This window comes from Pristiophorus japonicus, unplaced genomic scaffold, assembly GCF_044704955.1.
Source record: "Pristiophorus japonicus isolate sPriJap1 unplaced genomic scaffold, sPriJap1.hap1 HAP1_SCAFFOLD_119, whole genome shotgun sequence".
In the NCBI taxonomy this organism is placed as follows: domain Eukaryota; kingdom Metazoa; phylum Chordata; class Chondrichthyes; family Pristiophoridae; genus Pristiophorus; species Pristiophorus japonicus.
In genome coordinates, this window is record NW_027250853.1 from 304,430 (window position 1) to 324,205 (window position 19,776).

Consider the following 19,776-nt stretch of genomic DNA (forward strand, 5'->3'; position numbering starts at 1 on the left):
TAGAGAGTCTGAGTTCAACATCTGTACTAGAGGGTCAGTTCAACCTGTAATTGGGTCTGAGTTCAACATCTGTAATAGAGGGTCTGAGTTCAACATCTGTATTAGAGTGTCTGAGTTCAACATCTGTAACAGAGGGTCTTTCAACATCTGTAACAGAGGGTCTGAGATCAACATCTGTAAGAGGGTCTGAGTTCAACATTTAAGAGAGGGTCTGAGTTCAACATCTGTAATAGATGGTCTGTTCAACATCTGTAACAGGGGGTCTGAGTTCAACATCTGTAATAGAGGGTCTGAGTTCAACATCTGTAACAGAGGGTCTGAGTTCAACATCTGTAATAGAGGGTCTGGGTTCAACCTCTGTAATATAGGGTCTGAGTGCAACACCTGCAACATAGGGTCTGTTCAACATCTGTAACAGAGGGTCTGAGTTCAACATCTGTAAGTGTGTCTGAGTTCAACATCTGTAATAGAGGGTATGAGTTCAACATCTGTAATAGAGGCTATGAGTTCAACATCTGTAATAGAGTGTATGAGTTCAACATCTGTAACAGAGGGTCTGAGTTCAACATCTGTAATAGAGGGTCTGAGTTCAACATCTGTAACAGATGGTCTGAGTTCAACATGTAACAGAGGGTCTGAGTTCAACATCTGTAACAGAGGGTCTGAGTTCAAAATCTGTAACAGAGGGTCTGAGTTAATCTGTAAGATGGTCTGAGTTCAACATTAATAGAGGGTCTGAGTTCAACATCTGTAACAGAGGGTCTGTGATCAACATCTGTAAGAGGGTCTGAGTTCAACATTTAATAGAGGGTCTGAGTTCAACATCTGTAATAGATGGTCTGTTCAACATCTGTAACAGGGGGTCTGAGTTCAACATCTGTAATAGAGGGTCTGAGTTCAACATCTGCAACAGAGGGTCTGAGTTCAACATCTGTAATAGAGGGTCTGGGTTCAACCTCTGTAATATAGGGTCTGAGTGCAACACCTGTAACATAGGGTCTGTTCAACATCTGTAACAGAGGGTCTGAGTTCAACATCTGTAAGAGTGTCTGAGTTCAACATCTGTAATAGAGGGTATGAGTTCAACATCTGTAATAGAGGCTATGAGTTCAACATCTGTAATAGAGTGTCTGAGTTCCACATCTGCAATAGAGGATCCGAGTTCAACATCTGTACTAGAGGGTCTGAGTTTCACGTATGTACTAGAGGGGTTGTTCAACATCTGTAATAGAGGGTCTGAGTTCAACATCTGTACTAGGGTCTGAGTTCAACATCTGTAATAGAGGGCCTTTCAACATCTGTACTAGAGGGTCTGTGTTCAACATCTGTACTAGATGGTCTGTTCAACATCTGTAATAGGGTCTGAGTTCAACATCTGTAATAGTCTGAGTTAAACATCTGTAATATAGGGTCTGAGTTCAACATCTGTACTAGAGGGTCTGAGTTCAACATCTGTAATAGAGAGTATGAGTTCAACATCTGTGATAGAGAGTCTGAGTTCAACATCTGTAACAGAGGGTCTCAGTTCAACATCTGTAATAGGGTCTGAGTTCAACCTGTAAAAGAGGGTCTGAGTTCAACATCTGTAACAGAAGATCTGAGTTCAACATCTGTAACAGAGGGTCTGAGTTCAACATCTCTAATAGAAGGTCTGAGTTCAACATCTTTGATAGGTGGTCTGAGTTCAACATCTGTAACAGAGGGTCTCAGATCAACATCTGTAATAGGGTCTGAGTTCAACCTGTAACAGAGGGTCTGAGTTCAACATCTGTAATAGAAGGTCTGAGTTCAACATCTGTAATAGAGGGTATGGGTTCAACATCTGTAATAGAGGGTATGAGTTCAACATCTGTAATAGAGGGTCTGTTTTCAACCTGTAATAGGGTCTTTCAACATATGTAACAGAGGGTCTGAGTTCAACATCTGTAATAGAGGGTCTGAGTTCAACATCTGCAACAGATGGTCTGAGTTCAACATGTAACAGAGGGTCTGAGTTCAACATCTGTAATAGAGGGTCTGAGTTCAACATCTGTAACAGAGGGTCTGAGTTCAATATCTGTAACAGAGGGTCTGAGTTCAACATCTGCAATAGAGGGTCTGAGTTCAACACCTAATATAGGGTCTGAGTTCAACATCTGTACTAGAGGGTCTGAGTTCAACATCTGTAATAGAGGGTCCGAGTTCAACATCTGTACTAGAGGGTCTGAGTTCAACATCTGCACTAGAGGGCCTTTCAACATCTGTACTAGAGGGTCTGAGTTCAACATCTGTACTAGAGAGTCTGCAACATCTGTAATAGGGTCTGAGTTCAACATCTCTAATAGTCCGAGTTCAACATCTGTAATATAGGGTCTGAGTTCATCTGTACGAGAGGGTCTGAGTTCAACATCTGTAACAGAGGGTCTGGGTTCAACATCTGTAACAGAGGGTCTGAGTTCAACATCTGTAAGAGAGTCTGAGTTCAACATCTGTACTAGAGGGTCTGAGTTCAACATCTGTAACAGAGGGTCTGAGTTCAACATCTGTAATAGAGGGTCCGAGTTCAACATCTGTACTAGAGGGTCTGAGTTCAACATCTGTACTAGAGGGTCTAAGTTCAACATCTGTAATAGAGGGTCTTTCAACATCTCTAATAGATGGTCTGAGTTCAACATCTGTACTAGAGGGTGTGAGTTCATCTGTGCTAGAGGGTCTGAGTTCAACATCTGTAACATAGATTCTGAGTTCAACATCTGTGATAGAGGGTCTGAGTTCAACATCTGTAACAGATGGTCTCAGTTCAACATCTGTAATAGGGTCTGAGTTCAACCTGTGACAGAGGGTCTGAGTTCAACATCTGTAATAGAGTGTCTGAGTTCAACATCTGTAATAGAGGGTATGAGTTCAACATCTGTAATAGAGGCTATGAGTTCAACAACTGTAATAGAGTGTCTGAGTTCAACATCTGTAACGGAGGGTCTGAGTTCAACATCTGTAACAGAGGGTCTGAGTTCAACATCTGTAAGAGGGTCTGAGTTCAACATCTGTAATATCGAGTATGAGTTCAACATCTGCAATAGAGGGTCTTCAACATCTGTAACAGGGTCTGAGTTCAACATCTGTAACAGAGGGTCTGAGTTCAACATCTGTACTAGAGGGTCTGAGTTCAACATCTGTAATAGAGGGTCTGAGTTCAACATCTCTACTAGAGGGTCTGAGTTCAACATCTGTAACAGAGGGTCTGAGTTCAACATCTGTGTCTGGGGTCAACATCTGTAATAGGGGGTCTGAGTTCAACATCTGTAACCGGGTCTAACATCTGTAATAGAGGGTCTGAGTTCAACATCTGTAACAGAGGGTCTGATTTCAACATCTGTAACAGAGAGTCTGAGTTCAACATCTGTACTAGAGGGTCTGAGTTCAACATCTGTAATATGGTCTGAGTTCAACATCTGTAATAGAAGGTCGGAGTTCAACATCTGTAATAGAAGGTCGGAGTTCAACATCTGTACTAGAGGGTCTGAGTTCAACATCTGTAATAGGGTCTGAGTTCAACATCTGTAATAGAGGGTCTGAGTTCAACATCTGTACTAGAAGGTCTGAGTTCAACATCTGTACTAGAGGGTCAGTTCAATCTGTAATTGGGTCTGAGTTCAACATCTGTAATAGAGGGTCTGAGTTCAACATCTGTATTAGAGTGTCTGAGTTCAACATCTGTAACATAGGGTCTTTCAACATCTGTAACAGAGGGTCTGAGATCAACATCTGTAAGAGGGTCTGAGTTCAACATTTAAAAGAGGGTCTGAGTTCAACATCTGTAATAGATGGTCTGTTCAACATCTGTAACAGGGGGTCTGAGTTCAACATCTGTAATAGAGGGTCTGAGTTCAACATCTGTAACAGAGGGTCTGAGTTCAACATCTGTAATAGAGGGTCTGGGTTCAACCTCTGTAATATAGGGTCTGAGTGCAACACCTGTAACATAGGGTCTGTTCAACATCTGTAACAGAGGGTCTGAGTTCAACATCTGTAAGAGTGTCTGAGTTCAACATCTGTAATAGAGAGTATGAGTTCAACATCTGTAATAGAGGCTATGAGTTCAACATCTGTAATAGAGTGTCTGAGTTCAACATCTGTAACAGAGGGTCTGAGTTCAACATCTGTAATAGAGGGTCTGAGTTCAACATCTGTAATAGGGTCTGAGTTCAACATCTGTAATAGAGGGTCTGAGTTCAACATCTGTACTAGAGGGTCTGAGTTCAACATCTGTACTAGAGGGTCAGTTCAACCTGTAATTGGGTCTGAGTTCAACATCTGTAATAGAGGGTCTGAGTTCAACATCTGTATTAGAGTGTCTGAGTTCAACATCTGTAACAGAGGGTCTTTCAACATCTGTAACAGAGGGTCTGAGATCAACATCTGTAAGAGGGTCTGAGTTCAACATTTAATAGAGGGTCTGAGTTCAACATCTGTAATAGATGGTCTGTTCAACATCTGTAACAGGGGGTCTGAGTTCAACATCTGTAATAGAGGGTCTGAGTTCAACATCTGTAACAGAGGGTCTGAGTTCAACATCTGTAATAGAGGGTCTGGGTTCAACCTCTGTAATATAGGGTCTGAGTGCAACACCTGTAACATAGGGTCTGTTCAACATCTGTAACAGAGGGTCTGAGTTCAACATCTGTAAGTGTTTCTGAGTTCAACATCTGTAATAGAGGGTATGAGTTCAACATCTGTAATAGAGGCTATGAGTTCAACATCTGTAATAGAGTGTCTGAGTTCAACATCTGTAACAGAGGGTCTGAGTTCAACATCTGTAATAGAGGGTCCGAGTTCAACATCTGTAACAGATGGTCTGAGTTCAACATGTAACAGAGGGTCTGAGTTCAACATCTGTAACAGAGGGTCTAAGTTCAAAATCTGTAACAGAGGGTCTGAGTTAATCTGTAAGATGGTCTGAGTTCAACATTAATAGAGGGTCTGAGTTCAACATCTGTAACAGAGGGTCTGAGATCAACATCTGTAAGAGGGTCTGAGTTCAACATTTAATAGAGGGTCTGAGTTCAACATCTGTAATAGATGGTCTGTTCAACATCTGTAACAGGGGGTCTGAGTTCAACATCTGTAATAGAGGGTCTGAGTTCAACATCTGTAACAGCGGGTCTGAGTTCAACATCTGTAATAGAGGGTCTGGGTTCAACCTCTGTAATATAGGGTCTGAGTGCAACACCTGTAACATAGGGTCTGTTCAACATCTGTAACAGAGGGTCTGAGTTCAACATCTGTAAGAGTGTCTGAGTTCAACATCTGTAATAGAGGGTATGAGTTCAACATCTGTAATAGAGGCTATGAGTTCAACATCTGTAATAGAGTGTCTGAGTTCCACATCTGCAATAGAGGGTCCGAGTTCAACATCTGTACTAGAGGGTCTGAGTTTCACGTATGTACTAGAGGGGTTGTTCAACATCTGTAATAGAGGGTCTGAGTTCAACATCTGTACTAGGGTCTGAGTTCAACATCTGTAATAGAGGGCCTTTCAACATCTGTACTAGAGGGTCTGTGTTCAACATCTGTACTAGATGGTCTGTTCAACATCTGTAATAGGGTCTGAGTTCAACATCTGTAATAGTCTGAGTTAAACATCTGTAATATAGGGTCTGAGTTCAACATCTGTACTAGAGGGTCTGAGTTCAACATCTGTAATAGAGAGTATGAGTTCAACATCTGTGATAGAGAGTCTGAGTTCAACATCTGTAACAGAGGGTCTCAGTTCAACATCTGTAATAGGGTCTGAGTTCAACCTGTAAAAGAGGGTCTGAGTTCAACATCTGTAACAGAAGATCTGAGTTCAACATCTGTAACAGAGGGTCTGAGTTCAACATCTCTAATAGAAGGTCTGAGTTCAACATCTTTGATAGGTGGTCTGAGTTCAACATCTGTAACAGAGGGTCTCAGATCAACATCTGTAATAGGGTCTGAGTTCAACCTGTAACAGAGGGTCTGAGTTCAACATCTGTAATAGAAGGTCTGAGTTCAACATCTGTAATAGAGGGTATGAGTTCAACATCTGTAATAGAGGGTATGAGTTCAACATCTGTAATAGAGGGTCTGTTTTCAACCTGTAATAGGGTCTTTCAACATATGTAACAGAGGGTCTGAGTTCAACATCTGTAATAGAGGGTCTGAGTTCAACATCTGCAACAGATGGTCTGAGTTCAACATGTAACAGAGGGTCTGAGTTCAACATCTGTAATAGAGGGTCTGAGTTCAACATCTGTAACAGAGGGTCTGAGTTCAATATCTGTAACAGAGGGTCTGAGTTCAACATCTGCAATAGAGGGTCTGAGTTCAACACCTAATATAGGGTCTGAGTTCAACATCTGTACTAGAGGGTCTGAGTTCAACATCTGTAATAGAGGGTCCGAGTTCAACATCTGTACTAGAGGGTCTGAGTTCAACATCTGCACTAGAGGGCCTTTCAACATCTGTACTAGTGGGTCTGAGTTCAACATCTGTACTAGAGAGTCTGCAACATCTGTAATAGGGTCTGAGTTCAACATCTCTAATAGTCCGAGTTCAACATCTGTAATATAGGGTCTGAGTTCATCTGTACGAGAGGGTCTGAGTTCAACATCTGTAACAGAGGGTCTGGGTTCAACATCTGTAACAGAGGGTCTGAGTTCAACATCTGTACTAGAGGGTCTGAGTTTCACGTATGTACTAGAGGGGTTGTTCAACATCTGTACTAGAGGGTCTAAGTTCAACATCTGTAATAGAGGGTCTTTCAACATCTCTAATAGAGGGTCTGAGTTCAACATCTGTAAGAGAGTCTGAGTTCAACATCTGTACTAGAGGGTCTGAGTTCAACATCTGTAACAGAGGGTCTGAGATCAACATCTGTAAGAGGGTCTGAGTTCAACATTTAATAGAGGGTCTGAGTTCAACATCTGTAATAGATGGTCTGTTCAACATCTGTAACAGGGGGTCTGAGTTCAACATCTGTAATAGAGGGTCTGAGTTCAACATCTGTAACAGAGGGTCTGAGTTCAACATCTGTAATAGAGGGTCTGGGTTCAACCTCTGTAATATAGGGTCTGAGTGCAACACCTGTAACATAGGGTCTGTTCAACATCTGTAACAGAGGGTCTGAGTTCAACATCTGTAAGAGTGTCTGAGTTCAACATCTGTAATAGAGGGTATGAGTTCAACATCTGTAATAGAGGCTATGAGTTCAACATCTGTAATAGAGTGTCTGAGTTCCACATCTGCAATAGAGGGTCCGAGTTCAACATCTGTACTAGAGGGTCTGAGTTTCACGTATGTACTAGAGGGGTTGTTCAACATCTGTAATAGAGGGTCTGAGTTCAACATCTGTACTAGGGTCTGAGTTCAACATCTGTAATAGAGGGCCTTTCAACATCTGTACTAGAGGGTCTGTGTTCAACATCTGTACTAGATGGTCTGTTCAACATCTGTAATAGGGTCTGAGTTCAACATCTGTAATAGTCTGAGTTAAACATCTGTAATATAGGGTCTGAGTTCAACATCTGTACTAGAGGGTCTGAGTTCAACATCTGTAATAGAGAGTATGAGTTCAACATCTGTGATAGAGAGTCTGAGTTCAACATCTGTAACAGAGGGTCTCAGTTCAACATCTGTAATAGGGTCTGAGTTCAACCTGTAAAAGAGGGTCTGAGTTCAACATCTGTAACAGAAGATCTGAGTTCAACATCTGTAACAGAGGGTCTGAGTTCAACATCTCTAATAGAAGGTCTGAGTTCAACATCTTTGATAGGTGGTCTGAGTTCAACATCTGTAACAGAGGGTCTGAGTTCAACATCTGTAATAGAAGGTCTGAGTTCAACATCTGTAATAGAGGGTATGAGTTCAACATCTGTAATAGAGGGTATGAGTTCAACATCTGTAATAGAGGGTCTGTTTTCAACCTGTAATAGGGTCTTTCAACATATGTAACAGAGGGTCTGAGTTCAACATCTGTAATAGAGGGTCTGAGTTCAACATCTGCAACAGATGGTCTGAGTTCAACATGTAACAGAGGGTCTGAGTTCAACATCTGTAATAGAGGGTCTGAGTTCAACATCTGTAACAGAGGGTCTGAGTTCAATATCTGTAACAGAGGGTCTGAGTTCAACATCTGCAATAGAGGGTCTGAGTTCAACACCTAATATAGGGTCTGAGTTCAACATCTGTACTAGAGGGTCTGAGTTCAACATCTGTAATAGAGGGTCCGAGTTCAACATCTGTACTAGAGGGTCTGAGTTCAACATCTGCACTAGAGGGCCTTTCAACATCTGTACTAGTGGGTCTGAGTTCAACATCTGTACTAGAGAGTCTGCAACATCTGTAATAGGGTCTGAGTTCAACATCTCTAATAGTCCGAGTTCAACATCTGTAATATAGGGTCTGAGTTCATCTGTACGAGAGGGTCTGAGTTCAACATCTGTAACAGAGGGTCTGGGTTCAACATCTGTAACAGAGGGTCTGAGTTCAACATCTGTAAGAGAGTCTGAGTTCAACATCTGTACTAGAGGGTCTGAGTTCAACATCTGTAACAGAGGGTCTGAGTTAAACATCTGTAATAGAGGGTCCGAGTTCAACATCTGTACTAGAGGGTCTGAGTTCAACATCTGTACTAGAGGGTCTAAGTTCAACATCTGTAATAGAGGGTCTTTCAACATCTCTAATAGAGGGTCTGAGTTCAACATCTGTACTAGAGGGTGTGAGTTCATCTGTGCTAGAGGGTCTGAGTTCAACATCTGTAACATAGATTCTGAGTTCAACATCTGTGATAGAGGGTCTGAGTTCAACATCTGTAACAGATGGTCTCAGTTCAACATCTGTAATAGGGTCTGAGTTCAACCTGTGACAGAGGGTCTGAGTTCAACATCTGTAATAGAGTGTCTGAGTTCAACATCTGTAATAGAGGGTATGAGTTCAACATCTGTAATAGAGGCTATGAGTTCAACATCTGTAATAGAGTGTCTGAGTTCCACATCTGCAATAGAGGGTCCGAGTTCAACATCTGTACTAGAGGGTCTGAGTTTCACGTATGTACTAGAGGGGTTGTTCAACATCTGTAATAGAGGGTCTGAGTTCAACATCTGTACTAGGGTCTGAGTTCAACATCTGTAATAGAGGGCCTTTCAACATCTGTACTAGAGGCTCTGTGTTCAACATCTGTACTAGATGGTCTGTTCAACATCTGTAATAGGGTCTGAGTTCAACATCTGTACTAGAGGGTCTGAGTTCAACATCTGCACTAGAGGGTCTGAGTTCAACATCTGTAACAGAGGGTCTGAGTTCAACATCTGTAATAGAGGGTCCGAGTTCAACATCTGTACTAGAGGGTCTGAGTTCAACATCTGTACTAGAGGGTCTAAGTTCAACATCTGTAATAGAGGGTCTTTCAACATCTCTAATAGAGGGTCTGAGTTCAACATCTGTACTAGAGGGTGTGAGTTCATCTGTGCTAGAGGGTCTGAGTTCAACATCTGTAACATAGATTCTGAGTTCAACATCTGTGATAGAGGGTCTGAGTTCAACATCTGTAACAGATGGTCTCAGTTCAACATCTGTAATAGGGTCTGAGTTCAACCTGTGACAGAGGGTCTGAGTTCAACATCTGTAATAGAGTGTCTGAGTTCAACATCTGTAATAGAGGGTATGAGTTCAACATCTGTAATAGAGGCTATGAGTTCAACAACTGTAATAGAGTGTCTGAGTTCAACATCTGTAACAGAGGGTCTGAGTTCAACATCTGTAACAGAGGGTCTGAGTTCAACATCTGTAAGAGGGTCTGAGTTCAACATCTGTAATATAGAGTATGAGTTCAACATCTGCAATAGAGGGTCTTCAACATCTGTAACAGGGTCTGAGTTCAACATCTGTAACAGAGGGTCTGAGTTCAACATCTGTACTAGAGGGTCTGAGTTCAACATCTGTAATAGAGGGTCTGAGTTCAACATCTCTACTAGAGGGTCTGAGTTCAACATCTGTAACAGAGGGTCTGAGTTCAACATCTGTGTCTGGGGTCAACATCTGTAATAGGGGGTCTGAGTTCAACATCTGTAACCTGGTCTAACATCTGTAATAGAGGGTCTGAGTTCAACATCTGTAACAGAGGGTCTGATTTCAACATCTGTAACAGAGAGTCTGAGTTCAACATCTGTACTAGAGGGTCTGAGTTCAACATCTGTAATAGGGTCTGAGTTCAACATCTGTAATAGATGGTCTGTTCAACATCTGTAACAGGGGGTCTGAGTTCAACATCTGTAATAGAGGGTCTGAGTTCAACATCTGTAACAGAGGGTCTGAGTTCAACATCTGTAATAGAGGGTCTGGGTTCAACCTCTGTAATATAGGGTGTGAGTGCAACACCTGTAACATAGGGTCTGTTCAACATCTGTAACAGAGGGTCTGAGTTCAACATCTGTAAGAGTGTCTGAGTTCAACATCTGTAATAGAGGGTATGAGTTCAACATCTGTAATAGAGGCTATGAGTTCAACATCTGTAATAGAGTGTCTGAGTTCAACATCTGTAACAGAGGGTCTGAGTTCAACATCTGAAATAGAGGGTCTGAGTTCAACATCTGTAACAGATGGTCTGAGTTCAACATGTAACAGAGGGTCTGAGTTCAACATCTGTAACAGAGGGTCTGAGTTCAAAATCTGTAACAGAGGGTCTGAGTTAATCTGTAAGATGGTCTGAGTTCAACATTAATAGAGGGTCTGAGTTCAACATCTGTAATAGAGGGTCTGAGTTCAACATCTGTACTAGAGGGTCTGAGTTCAACATCTGTAACAGCGGGTCTGAGTTCAACATCTGTAGTAGAGGGTCTGAGTTCAACATATGTAGTAGAGGGTCTGAGTTCAACATCTGTAGTAGAGGGTCTGAGTTCAACACCTGTACTAGAGGGTCTGAGTTCAACATCTGTAACATAGGGTCTGAGTTCAACATCTGTAATAGAGGGTCTGAGTTCAACATCTGTAATATAGGGTCTGTTCACCATCTGCACTAGAGGGTTTGTTGAACATCTGTAATAGAGGGACTGAGTTCAACATCTGTACTAGAGGGTCTGAGTTCAACATCTGTAATAGGGTCTGAGTTCAACATCTGTAATATAGGGTCTGAGTTCAACATCTGTACTAGAGGGTCTGAGTTCAACATCTGTACTAGAGGGTCAGTTCAACCTGTAATTGGGTCTGAGTTCAACATCTGTAATAGAGGGTCTGAGTTCAACATCTGTAGTAGGGGGTCTGAGTTCAACATCTGTAACAGAGGGGTTTTCAACATCTGTAACAGAGGGTCTGAGTTCAACATCTGTAAGAGGGTCTGAGTTCAACATGTAATAGAGGGTCTGAGTTCAACATCTGTAATAGAGGGTCTGTTCAACATCTGTAACAGAGGGTCTGAGTTCAACATCTGTAATAGAGGGTCTGAGTTCAATATCTGTAACAGAGGGTCTGAGTTCAACATCTGTAATAGAGGGTCTGAGTTCAACATCTGTAATAGAGGGTCTGAGTTCAACATCTGTATTCGAGGGTCTGAGTTCAACATCTGTAACAGAGGGTCTTTCGACATCTGTAACAGGGTCTGAGTTCAACATCTGTAAGAGGGTCTGAGTTCAACATGTAATAGAGGGTCTGAGTTCAACATCTGTAATAGAGGGTCTGTTCAACATCTGTAACAGAGGGTCTGAGTTCAACATCTGTAATAGAGGGTCTGAGTTCAACATCTGTAACAGAGGGTCGGAGTTCAACATCTGTAATAGAGGGTCTGAGTTCAACATCTGTAACATGGGGTGTGAGTTCAACATCTGTAATAGAGGGTCTGAGTTCAACATCTGTAATATAGGGTCTGTTCAACATCTGCACGAGAGGGTTTGTTGAACATTTGTAATAGAGGGACTGAGTTCAACATCTGTACTAGAGGGTCTGAGTTCAACATCTGTAATAGGGTCTGAGTTCAACATCTGTAATAGAGGGTCTGAGTTCAACATCTGTACTAGAGGGTCTGAGTTCAACATCTGTACTAAAGGGTCAGTTCAACCTGTAATTGGGTCTGAGTTCAACATCTGTAATACCGGGTCTGAGTTCAACATCTGTATTAGGGGGTCTGAGTTCAACATCTGTAACAGAGGGTCTTTCAACATCTGTAACAGAGGGTCTGAGTTCAACATCTGTAAGAGGGTCTGAGTTCAACATGTAATAGAGGGTCTGAGTTCAACATCTGTAATAGAGGGTCTGTTCAACATCTGTAACAGAGGGTCTGAGTTCAACATCTGTAATAGAGGGTCTGAGTTCAACATCTGTAACAGAGGGTCTGAGTTCAACATCTGTAATAGAGGGTCTGAGTTCAACATCTGTAATATAGGGTCTGAGTTCAACACCTGTAACATAGGGTCTGTTCAACATCTGTAACAGAGGGTCTGAGTTCAACATCTGTAAGAGGGTCTGAGTTCAACATCTGTAATATAGAGTATGAGTTCAACATCTGTACTAGAGTGTCTGCGTTCAACATCTGTATTAGAGGGTCAGTTCAACCTGTAATTGGGTCTGAGTTCAACATCTGTAATAGAGGGTCTGAGTTCAACATCTGTATTAGAGGGTCTGAGTTCAACATCTGTAACAGAGGGACTTTCAACATCTGTAACAGGGTCTGCGTTCAACATCTGTAAGAGGGCCTGAGTTCAACATGTAATAGAGGGTCTGAGTTCAACATCTGTAATAGAGGGTCTGTTCAACATCTGTAACAGAGGGTCTGAGTTCAACATCTGTAATAGAGGGTCTGAGTTCAACATCTGTAACAGAGGGTCTGAGTTCAACATCTGTAATAGAGGGTCTGAGTTCAACACCTGTAATATGGGGTCTGAGTTCAACACCTGTAACACAGGGTCTGTTCAACATCTGTAACAGAGGGTCTGAGTTCAACATCTGTAAGAGGGTCTGAGTTCAACATCTGTAATATAGAGTATGAGTTCAAAATCTGTACTAGAGGGTCTGAGTTCAACATCTGTAACAAAGGGTCTGGGTTCAACATCTGTAACAGAGGGTCTGAGTTCAACATCTGTAATAGAGGGTCTGAGTTCAACATCTGTAGTAGGGGGTCTGAGTTCAACATCTGTAACAGAGGGGTTTTCAACATCTGTAACAGAGGGTCTGAGTTCAACATCTGTAAGAGGGTCTGAGTTCAACATGTAATAGAGGGTCTGAGTTCAACATCTGTAATAGAGGGTCTGTTCAACATCTGTAACAGAGGGTCTGAGTTCAACATCTGTAATAGAGGGTCTGAGTTCAATATCTGTAACAGAGGGTCTGAGTTCAACATCTGTAATAGAGGGTCTGAGTTCAACATCTGTAATAGAGGGTCTGAGTTCAACATCTGTATTCGAGGGTCTGAGTTCAACATCTGTAACAGAGGGTCTTTCGACATCTGTAACAGGGTCTGAGTTCAACATCTGTAAGAGGGTCTGAGTTCAACATGTAATAGAGGGTCTGAGTTCAACATCTGTAATAGAGGGTCTGTTCAACATCTGTAACAGAGGGTCTGAGTTCAACATCTGTAATAGAGTGTCTGAGTTCAACATCTGTAACAGAGGGTCGGAGTTCAACATCTGTAATAGAGGGTCTGAGTTCAACATCTGTAACATGGGGTGTGAGTTCAACATCTGTAATAGAGGGTCTGAGTTCAACATCTGTAATATAGGGTCTGTTCAACATCTGCACGAGAGGGTTTGTTGAACATTTGTAATAGAGGGACTGAGTTCAACATCTGTACTAGAGGGTCTGAGTTCAACATCTGTAATAGGGTCTGAGTTCAACATCTGTAATAGAGGGTCTGAGTTCAACATCTGTACTAGAGGGTCTGAGTTCAACATCTGTACTAAAGGGTCAGTTCAACCTGTAATTGGGTCTGAGTTCAACATCTGTAATACCGGGTCTGAGTTCAACATCTGTATTAGGGGGTCTGAGTTCAACATCTGTAACAGAGGGTCTTTCAACATCTGTAACAGAGGGTCTGAGTTCAACATCTGTAAGAGGGTCTGAGTTCAACATGTAATAGAGGGTCTGAGTTCAACATCTGTAATAGAGGGTCTGTTCAACATCTGTAACAGAGGGTCTGAGTTCAACATCTGTAATAGAGGGTCTGAGTTCAACATCTGTAACAGAGGGTCTGAGTTCAACATCTGTAATAGAGGGTCTGAGTTCAACATCTGTAATATAGGGTCTGAGTTCAACACCTGTAACATAGGGTCTGTTCAACATCTGTAACAGAGGGTCTGAGTTCAACATCTGTAAGAGGGTCTGAGTTCAACATCTGTAATATAGAGTATGAGTTCAACATCTGTACTAGAGTGTCTGCGTTCAACATCTGTATTAGAGGGTCAGTTCAACCTGTAATTGGGTCTGAGTTCAACATCTGTAATAGAGGGTCTGAGTTCAACATCTGTATTAGAGGGTCTGAGTTCAACATCTGTAACAGAGGGACTTTCAACATCTGTAACAGGGTCTGCGTTCAACATCTGTAAGAGGGCCTGAGTTCAACATGTAATAGAGGGTCTGAGTTCAACATCTGTAATAGAGGGTCTGTTCAACATCTGTAACAGAGGGTCTGAGTTCAACATCTGTAATAGAGGGTCTGAGTTCAACATCTGTAACAGAGGGTCTGAGTTCAACATCTGTAATAGAGGGTCTGAGTTCAACACCTGTAATATGGGGTCTGAGTTCAACACCTGTAACACAGGGTCTGTTCAACATCTGTAACAGAGGGTCTGAGTTCAACATCTGTAAGAGGGTCTGAGTTCAACATCTGTAATATAGAGTATGAGTTCAAAATCTGTACTAGAGGGTCTGAGTTCAACATCTGTAACAAAGGGTCTGGGTTCAACATCTGTAACAGAGGGTCTGAGTTCAACATCTGTAACAGAGGGTCTGAGTTCAACATCTGTAATAGAATGTATGAGTTCAACATCTGATAGAGGGTCTGAGTTCAACATCTGTAACATAGGGTCTCAGTATAACATCTGTAATAGGGTCTGAGTTCAACCTGTAACAGAGGGTCTGAGTTCAACATCTGTAACAGAGAGTCTGAGTTCAACATCTGTAACAGAGGGTCTGAGTTCAACATCTGTAACAGAGGGTCTCAGTTCAACATCTGTAATAGGGCATGAGTTCAACCTGTAACAGAGGGTCTGAGTTCAACATCTGTAATATAGGGTCTGAGTTCAACATCTGTATTAGAGGGTATGAATTCAACATCTGTACTAGAGGGTCTGAGATCAACATCTGTAATAGAGGGTCTGAGTTCAACACCTAATATAGGGTCTGAGTTCAACATCTGTACTAGAGGGTCTGAGTTCAACATCTGTACTAGAGGGTCTGAGTTCAACATCTGTACTAGAGAGTCTGCAGCATCTGTAATAGGGTCTGAGTTCAACATCTGTAATAGTCTGAGTTCAACATCTGTAATATAGAGTATGAGTTCAACATCTGTAACAGAGGGTCTTCAACATCTGTAACAGGGTCTGAGTTCAACATCTGTGATAGTGTCTAAGTTCAACATCTGTAAAAGAGGGTCTGAGTTCAACATCTGTACTAGATGGTCTGAGTTCAACATCTGTAATAGAGGGTCTGAGTTCAACATCTGTACTAGAGGGTCTGAGTTCAACATCTGTAACAGAGGGTCTGAGTTCAACATCTGTGTCTGGTGTCAACATCTGTAATAGAGAGTCTGAGTTCAACATCTGTAACCGGGTCTAACATCTGTAATAGAGGGTCTGAGTTCAACATCTGTAACAGAGGGTCTGATTTCAACATCTGTAACAGAGAGTCTGAGTTCAACATCTGTACTAGAGGGTCTGAGTTCAACATCTGTAATAGAAGGTCTGAGTTCAACATCTAAAAGAGGGTCTGAGTTCAACATCTGTACTAGAGGGTCTGAGTTCAACATCTGTAATAGAGGGTCTGAGTTCAACATCTGTAATAGAGGGTCTGAGTTCAACATCTGTACTAGAGGCCCTTTCAACATCTGTACTAGAGGGTCTGAGTTCAACATCTGTAATAGGGTCTGAGTTCGACATCTGCAATAGAAGGTCGGAGTTCAACATCTGTAATAGAGGGTCTGAGTTCAACATCTATACTAGAGGGTCTGAGTTCAACATCTGTAACAGAGGGTCTGAGTTCAAAATCTGTAACAGAGGGTCTGAGTTAATCTGTAAGATGGTCTGAGTTCAACATTAATAGAGGGTCTGTGTTCAACATCTGTAATAGAGGGTCTGTTCACCATCTGTAACAGAGGGTCTGAGTTCAACATCTGTAACAGCGGGTCTGAGTTCAACATCTGTAGTAGAGGGTCTGAGTTCAACATATGTAGTAGAGGGTCTGAGTTCAACATCTGTAATAGAGAGTATGAGTTCAACATCTGTGATAGAGAGTCTGAGTTCAACATCTGTAACAGAGGGTCTCAGTTCAACATCTGTCATAGGGTCTGAGTTCAACCTGTAAAAGAGGGTCTGAATTCAACATCTGTAACAGAAGATCTGAGTTCAACATCTGTAACAGAGGGTCTGAGTTCAACATCTCTAATAGAAGTTCTGAGTTCAACATCTTTGATAGGTGGTCTGAGTTCAACATCTGTAACAGAGGGTCTCAGATCAACATCTGTAATAGGGTCTGAGTTCAACCTGTAACAGAGGGTCTGAGTTCAACATCTGTAATAGAAGGTCTGAGTTCAACATCTGTACTAGAGGGTATGAGTTCAACATCTGTAATAGAGGGTATGAGTTCAACATCTGTAATAGAGGGTCTGTTTTCAACCTGTAATAGGGTCTTTCAACATATGTAACAGAGGGTCTGAGTTCAACATCTGTAATAGAGGGTCTGAGTTCAACATCTGCAACAGATGGTCTGAGTTCAACATGTAACAGAGGGTCTGAGTTCAACATCTGTAATAGAGGGTCTGAGTTCAACATCTGTAACAGAGGGTCTGAGTTCAATATCTGTAACAGAGGGTCTGAGTTCAACATCTGCAATAGAGGGTCTGAGTTCAACACCTAATATAGGGTCTGAGTTCAACATCTGTACTAGAGGGTCTGAGTTCAACATCTGTAATAGAGGGTCCGAGTTCAACATCTGTACTAGAGGGTCTGAGTTCAACGTCTGCACTAGAGGGCATTTCAACATCCGTACTAGAGGGTCTGAGTTCAACATCTGTACTAGAGAGTCTGCAACATCTGTAATAGGGTCTGAGTTCAACATCTCTAATAGTCTGAGTTCAACATCTGCAATAGGGTCTAAGTTCAACCTGTAAAAGAGCGTCTGAGTTCAACATCTGTAAGAAGATCTGAGTTCAACATCTGTAACAGAGGGTCTGAGTTCAACATCTCTAATAGAAGGTCTGAGTTCAACATCTTTGATAGGTGGTCTGAGTTCAACATCTGTAACAGAGGGTCTCAGATCAACATCTGTAATAGGGTCTGAGTTCAACCTGTGACAGAGGGTCTGAGTTCAACATCTGTAATAGAAGGTCTGAGTTCAACATCTGTAATAGAGGGTATGAGTTCAACATCTGTAATAGAGGGTATGAGTTCAACATCTGTAATAGAGGGTCTGTTTTCAACCTGTAATAGGGTCTTTCAACATATGTAACAGAGGGTCTGAGTTCAACATCTGTAATAGAGGGTCTGAGTTCAACATCTGCAACAGATGGTCTGAGTTCAACATGTAACAGAGGGTCTGAGTTCAACATCTGTAATAGAGGGTCTGAGTTCAACATCTGTAACAGAGGGTCTGAGTTCAATATCTGTAACAGAGGGTCTGAGTTCAACATCTGCAATAGAGGGTCTGAGTTCAACACCTAATATAGGGTCTGAGTTCAACATCTGTACTAGAGGGTCTGAGTTCAACATCTGAAATAGAGGGTCCGAGTTCAACATCTGTACTAGAGGGTCTGAGTTCAACATCTGCACTAGAGGGCCTTTCAACATCTGTACTAGAGGGTCTGAGTTCAACATCTGTACTAGAGAGTCTGCAACATCTGTAATAGGGTCTGAGTTCAACATCTCTAATAGTCTGAGTTCAACATCTGTAATATAGGGTCTGAGTTCATCTGTACGAGAGGGTCTGAGTTCAACATCTGTAACAGAGGGTCTGGGTTCAACATCTGTAACAGAGGGCCTGAGTTCAACATCTGTAAGAGAGTCTGAGTTCAACATCTGTACTAGAGGGTCTGAGTTCAACATCTGTAACAGAGGGTCTGAGTTCAACATCTGTGATAGTCTCTAAGTTCAACATCTGTAACAGAGGGTCTGAGTTCAACATCTGTAATAGAGGGTCCGAGTTCAACATCTGTACTAGAGGGTCTGAGTTCAACATCTGTACTAGAGGGTCTAAGTTCAACATCTGTAATAGAGGGTCTTTCAACATCTCTAATAGAGGGTCTGAGTTCAACATCTGTACTAGAGGGTGTGAGTTCATCTGTGCTAGAGGGTCTGAGTTCAACATCTGTAACATAGATTCTGAGATCAACATCTGTGATAGAGGGTCTGAGTTCAACATCTGTAACAGATGGTCTCAGTTCAACATCTGTAATAGGGTCTGAGTTCAACCTGTGACAGAGGGTCTGAGTTCAACATCTGTAATAGAGTGTCTGAGTTCAACATCTGTAATAGAGGGTATGAGTTCAACATCTGTAATAGAGGCTATGAGTTCAACATCTGTAATAGAGTGTCCGAGTTCAACATCTGTAACAGAGGGTCTGAGTTCAACATCTGTAATAGAGGGCCTGAGTTCAACATCTGTAACAGATGGTCTGAGTTCAACATGTAACAGAGGGTCTGAGTTCAACATCTGTAATAGAGGGTCTGAGTTCAACATCTGTAACAGAGGGTCTGAGTTCAATATATGTAACAGAGGGTCTGAGTTCAACATCTGTACTAGAGGGTCTGAGTTCAACATCTGCAATAGAGGGTCTGAGTTCAACACCTAATATAGGGTCTGAGTTCAACATCTGTACTAGAGGGTCTGAGTTTAACATCTGTAATAGAGGGTCCGAGTTCAACATCTGTACTAGAGGGTCTGAGTTCAAAATCTGCACTAGAGGGCCTTTCAACATCTGTACTAGAGGGTCTGAGTTCAACATCTGTACTAGAGAGTCTGCAACATCTGTAATAGGGTCTGAGTTCAACATCTGTAATAGTCTGAGTTCAACATCTGTAATATAGGGTCTGAGTTCATCTGTACTAGAGGGTCTGAGTTCAACATCTGTAACAGAGGGTCTGAGTTCAACATCTGTAACAGAGGGTCTGAGTTCAACATGTGTAAGAGAGTCTAAGTTCAACATCTGTAATATAGAGTATGAGTTCAACATCTGTAATAGAGGGTCTGAGTTCAACATATGTACTAGAGTGTTTGTTCAACATCTGTAATAGAGGGTCTGAGTTCAACATCTGTACTAGGGTCTGAGTTCAACATCTGTAATAGAGGGCCTTTCAACATCTGTACTAGAGGGTCTGAGTTCAACATCTGTACTAGAGGGTCTGAGTTCAACATCTGTAACAGCGGGTCTGAGTTCAACATCTGTAGTAGAGGGTCTGAGTTCAACATATGTAGTAGAGGGTCTGAGTTCAACATCTGTAGTAGAGGGTCTGAGTTCAACACCTGTACTAGAGGGTCTGAGTTCAACATCTGTAACATAGGGTCTGAGTTCAACATCTGTAATAGAGGGTCTGAGTTCAACATCTGTAATATAGGGTCTGTTCACCATCTGCACTAGAGGGT